This window comes from Chrysochloris asiatica, unplaced genomic scaffold (assembly GCF_000296735.1).
Source record: "Chrysochloris asiatica unplaced genomic scaffold, ChrAsi1.0 scaffold00077, whole genome shotgun sequence".
NCBI classification, from domain to species: domain Eukaryota; kingdom Metazoa; phylum Chordata; class Mammalia; order Afrosoricida; family Chrysochloridae; genus Chrysochloris; species Chrysochloris asiatica.
Genome location: NW_006408595.1, coordinates 9,925,666 through 9,931,094, shown reverse-complemented (window position 1 = coordinate 9,931,094; position 5,429 = coordinate 9,925,666). Strand labels below are relative to the sequence as shown.

At 43.3% G+C, this 5,429-nt stretch overlaps 1 protein-coding gene and 1 pseudogene across 3 annotated transcripts in view; one reads left to right on the top strand and one right to left on the bottom strand.

Moving 5' to 3' along the window:
• Positions 1-5,429, top strand: part of NELL2 (NEL-like 2 (chicken)) — a 646,329-nt gene that overhangs the window by 231,471 nt on the left and 409,429 nt on the right. The gene's annotated exons all lie outside the window — the stretch shown is intronic.
• Positions 1,204-1,734, bottom strand: LOC102821948 (annotated as a pseudogene).

The window sequence follows — 5,429 nt, the reverse complement described above, 5'->3', positions numbered from 1 at the left end:
TTGTATCATATGCAAACTGCAGGTTGTTGATGAGTCTTCCTCCAATGCTAATGCCACACTTTTCTTCATATAAACCAGCTTCTCATATTATTTGCTCATCATGCAGGTTGAGTAAGTATAGTGAAAGAATATAACCTTGTCACACACCTTTCTTATTTTTAAACCATCCAGTGTTTCCATGTTCTGTTCGAACAACTGCCTCTTAGTCCAGGTACAGATTCCTCATGAGCACAATTAAGTGTTCCGGAATACTCATACTTCATAATGAGATGCAAATCAAAACAAAAATGAGATATCATCTCACACCAGCAATAACAGCAAAGATCAAAAAAGTAGAGGGCAATAAATGCTGGCAAGGATGCAGAGAGACTGGGATGTTCCTGCATTGTTGGTGGGATTGCAAAATGGTCCAACCACTCTGGAAAGCAATATGGCACTTCCTCAGAAGGTTGGAAATAGAAATACCTTATGATCCAACAATGTCTCTACTTGGTATTTACCCACAAGAAATATGAGCAATAACATGAGTAGATATATGCACACCAATGTTCACCACACCACTATTTACAATAGCAAAAAGATGGAGACAACCTAAGTGCCCATCAGTTGAAGAATGGATAAACAAACGGTGGTACATACACACAGTGGAATATAATGCTACCTTGTAGAACAACAAGGAAGCTGTAAACCAGTACATAACATGGATGGATCTTGAGGACATTATTTTGAGTGAAATTAGTCAGTCACAAAAGGAGAAATACTGCATAAGACTGCTATTGTAAAAGACAAAGGAAAATAACCCATATTAAAAGGGGTGGGGGATTCTTTACTGGTTTCCGGGATATGGGTGGTGTGGTGAGGGGAAGGAGGCAAAGGTGGAGCACAGGATAGGAAATAGACACAGGGTAGTTTGGGTGCTGGGGAGGTGGGCAATATAACAAGAAGGGGGAGGGAAATGGAAGAACAAAACAGGTGAGCTAACAATTAGGCAGGTTTGCATGGGCTAAGTGGGACAGAGGTAAATAATGATGTACGTATAACCATGGAACAACAGGGCTCTGGGATGCAGGAATTGAGGAATGGTTTGAATGGGTAAAAGGGGGAGAAATAATGTTAAGATACTTGGCTGTCTTTTTTTTTTTTTTTTTGTCATTCCCATGAGGCGTTTATTGGGTAGACCAGGGGCGGGGGCAGGGGCTGTGCCTAGAAGAAGGTGTTGGGCTACTTGGTGGTGAAGTGAGGCTTGTGCTGGCATCACAGGACCCGGTGGGGCACTGGAAACTTGATCTTGGAATCGTGGAGCTACTTGACTGCAAGCCTGCGGCACTTGCTGGCTGCAGTTTCCTCCACTTTCATGATCTGGATAGAATGGGCACAGATGCAGTGCTGAGCGCCCATGTCTCGGTAGCACTGGGTGACGGCACCCGCGGTGGTCAGGTCCCGGTACTCCTGGTACATGCTGTGGGTCCCCCTTCGGGAGTCGTAGCGCAGCCAGATGCCTAAGTTCTTCACCAGCAGTGGGGACATCTCGAACACCTGTCCACAGTACATGATCTCCCCGGAACACTTCTTCATTTTCTTCAGCTGTGACACAAAGTACCAGAAGCGGGACTTGGCGATGATGTGGTTAGGAGCAAAGATGCGCATTTGTTAAAGTGGTGGTGTCTTACACTTGGGGGTGGGCAGACAGCGCCCCACCACCTTGTACTGGCAAAGTGTGCCTGAAACCTTCATGGTACTAGCTCTGCGATCTCCTCAACCCACAAAAGGAAGTGGCTTTGTCTGTCTTTTGAATCTTGGTTTCTCTTGCATACCTTTGTAAAATAGACACTTAAGTGGCAGAAAAGGGAATAGCCAGAAATATCACCATCTTCAGCCTATAACTGATTGGAATACCTAAAATGTGGCTACAACATGCCCAGTGAAGGAGGCTTCCTGTAGAGCCTCTGAATTACATAAGACCATAGGTGGAATCCTGAATCTTCTGAGGAGAGAAATTTCCTCTTGGAAGGACAAGCAGACCAACCTGGAGCGGCTAGAAGAAAGTCAGATACTTCTTGAAAGAAAGATCAACAGGAAAAATACAAAACAATAATGGCAGTCTGACTGACAACTGTTCCGGAGACATCTGGCAGGTGGTCGGGTCCCTTCAAGGGGACCCTGAAGGCATGAGGTCTGACTGGTGACCGACCGTGTTGGTCACCAATAAGGGGAAGTGAGGGGAAAAATAGCAATGAAGTTGTGAGCTAAGTCAGATCACGTTCAATAGACTCCTGTGAAACTGCTTGTAGACCTAGTTGGCCAGCAGTGTAGGAAGACCTGGGGACTCCTGGGCCACAGTGATGTGGCTACAGAAGACTAGAGTGGAGAGTGAAGCATCCAGCTGCTGGGGGTGATGGGATATGCATAGGAACACCCACACTTGTAGATAATACCCACTTGACCTGGCTTAGATGACTGAATGATCAGAACTCAACTAGAAGAAGAAAGAAGAGTGAAAAAAAAGAGTAATCTGATACAATTTGATGAACTTGACCTACACCTATGGTTGTTGTTGTTGTTGTTAAGTGCCGTTGAGTCGATTCCGACCCATAGCGACACTGTACAGGGTTTCTGAGGCTGTACATCTTTACGGGAGCAGAAAGCTTCATCTTTCTTCCGCGGAACAGTTGGGAGTTTCAAACTATTGACCTTGCGGTTCGCAGCCCAATTCGTAACCACTACACAGTAGCTCAAAAGAGGGAACAAATCTTTACAGCAGGGATCATTCCCACCACCTAGGTGCACATGCCAGACAGGAATGGTCAATTCGGACACTGGCTATCCCAAATGGAGGTGCTACAAAGGCAAGATGTGACTGGCCTACAAGCTTTCAAGAGGGAGCCTAGATCCAGAGGGCATGGAGGTAGGTAGAATCTCCACTGAGTAGTATCCAGTTTGTCTGGGTGGTGCTGTTGAAAGGAGATTGGGATAGAACTCTTTGGTAAAATAGTGAATAATTGCTATCAGGACTGACTGTGAGGGTTGGAAATGTAAAGGTAGATGTTTTGTAGCAGAAGGAGGGGAAAGTGGTTGACTCTACAGTCCAAGAGTGGAGATCCATGGGACCATCAAGGGAGAAGAGTGGAGTGTGGGACCCTACCCAGAGAAACAGTGATGCAGGAGATGGAGGCTGAGACGATGACATGAGAGATGGAGTGGCTGCGGACTCTAGACCCAGGGAGAGGACTTTTGTGCTGGCGACCAAGGGGCAGACTTGCGGGGTATACCCTTTGGTTGTTTGATGATGCATGGATGGGATTGTGGTTGTGGCGATGGGACGATGTACAATGGGATAGATATGGAGCTGGTGTTCTCCCATGTACACTATCGCATAGTTTGCCATAAAAGCTTTAAAAATGAAAGAAAAAAATAGATATGATTCTAAGGCTTTTAGACTGAGGAAATAGAAGATAGAGTTGCTATCATTTAAGATGGGATGGCCAGTAGTTGAGCAGGATTTGGGAGAGTGGCTGTGGTACAATAAATTGCTTGCTCTGACATTTTTAGTCCTGTTGTTGTTTTTAAGTGCATCAAGTTTTTCCATCCCATAGTGACCCCTTATAGGGTTCCAGAGGATCAGATGGTGAGTTTGAACCACTGACCTTGTGATTCAAATAGGCCTTGCATTCCAGTGCATTATCTTGAATCTCCACACTAGGACTGCTTTCTAGCCACAGTTTTTGTAATTTCTTCCAAATGACTGAGTGGAAACATGCTAATATGGGGATTTTTTTAGCTTTCCCATCCCACTGGCTTTAAAATGAGTTATCTCAGAAACAGGAATAGGAGAATCTCACTATTAGCAAAAAAGAAGATTCATGAGCAAATTGTGTCATTTGGACCCAAAGATGCCTGCATGGAACCTCCTTATTCCAGAAGACAGAGAGCTGAGATAATTGCAAAGTGGAGGTACAGTAAGGTGGTGAAGCAGAGAGTGACAGCAGAGGTGGCATCAGAGGCAGAAGCACCAGAAGCAGACTGAGCTGAGTGCCTTCAAGCAGGAAGCTCGCTGGCAGACTTGGTTGCCTCCAGGCATTTAATCAACACATCTTTGCTAACACATCTTTGGATTGAGACTAATGGTGGATTGGTGTGCCTTTTGGGCCTTTAATATAGCACTAAAAGTTGGTTTCAACCTCAAGTTCGGTGATTCAAGCTTAGCAGGTGCTCCTCAAAAACCCTATACAAAGTCGCTATGGGTCAGAACTGACTCGATGGCACTTAACAACAACAACAACCAACAAGCTTTGTAGCATTGCCTGAACAGGACAGAGGCCAAAGAGTTGTGTGGCTGAGATGCTGGGACCAGAGAAAGGCCAGCCTGTGGGTGTGGCTGAGGAGAAGCACTCCTGACTGGAAGAATTATATCCTGAGCATTTTTTATCTTGACTTAAAACCAGTTAACTTCCCTAATAGACTCAGTAACTGTGAGTATTGTCTGTGACCTCTGTATAACCGTTGGAATAGATTATTGAACCCAGCAGAAAAGTAGAGTGTGCCATGGGAGGGATGTTGATGTCAGAATTGGTAAAGAAAATTGAAGGGTGGAGACGCGTATTACCTCTGCCTCATAGCAATTGTTCTTGGACTGATGAGTTTGATTCTCTTTCCCTTTTGTAAAGTCAATGTATGCAACACCCCCATGCAATTTTTACAATGGCTAAGATCAAGATGACAGTGTTAGACGTATTCTGTCTGATGTGTCTATTATCCATTGAAGTTAAAATGTATAGTTAGCAGATGGATATGGTCTAGAGTCTGAGACAAAGGTCTGATTGTAGTTAAAATTCTGTAACTTGAATTTTTTTGATACTTTTTTAAACTGTATTTGTTTTTAAATTAATTTTTAATGGGCATTGTCCATTTTTAAATTCAATTATTTGCAGTTTTATTTATCTGTTTGTATAACCCACTACTGTTAAGTTGAATCTAGCTCACAGTGACTCTATAGCACAGGGTATAACTGCCTCATAGGATTTGCAAGGCTGCAAATCTTTACAGAAGTGCACAGTGATATCTTCCTCCTATAGAGCATCTAGTAGGCTCAAAGCACTGACCTGATGGTTGTCAGTGGAGCACTTTAGCCACTGTGCCACCAGGGCTCCTGTTCATATGTGAGAGATCTTTAATAAGTATCATCTGTCAGTTATATTGAAGATATATGCTATAATGTTGCTTCTTTTACTTTTGTTTAGTTTTCGCAATTTAAAGATTTACAGTCGTATGCATTTGCAGTCTTTTTCTCTTTTGTTCAAAAATGTATTTACCTTCTAACTCCTGGGTGAATTCTTTTTTTCCATTTAAGTTTAAACAGTCTGGAATTTATTTTTGTGTATTCAGTGAGATAATAATTCCAGTTAACTTTTGATTCATTTTTTTTTTTTTTT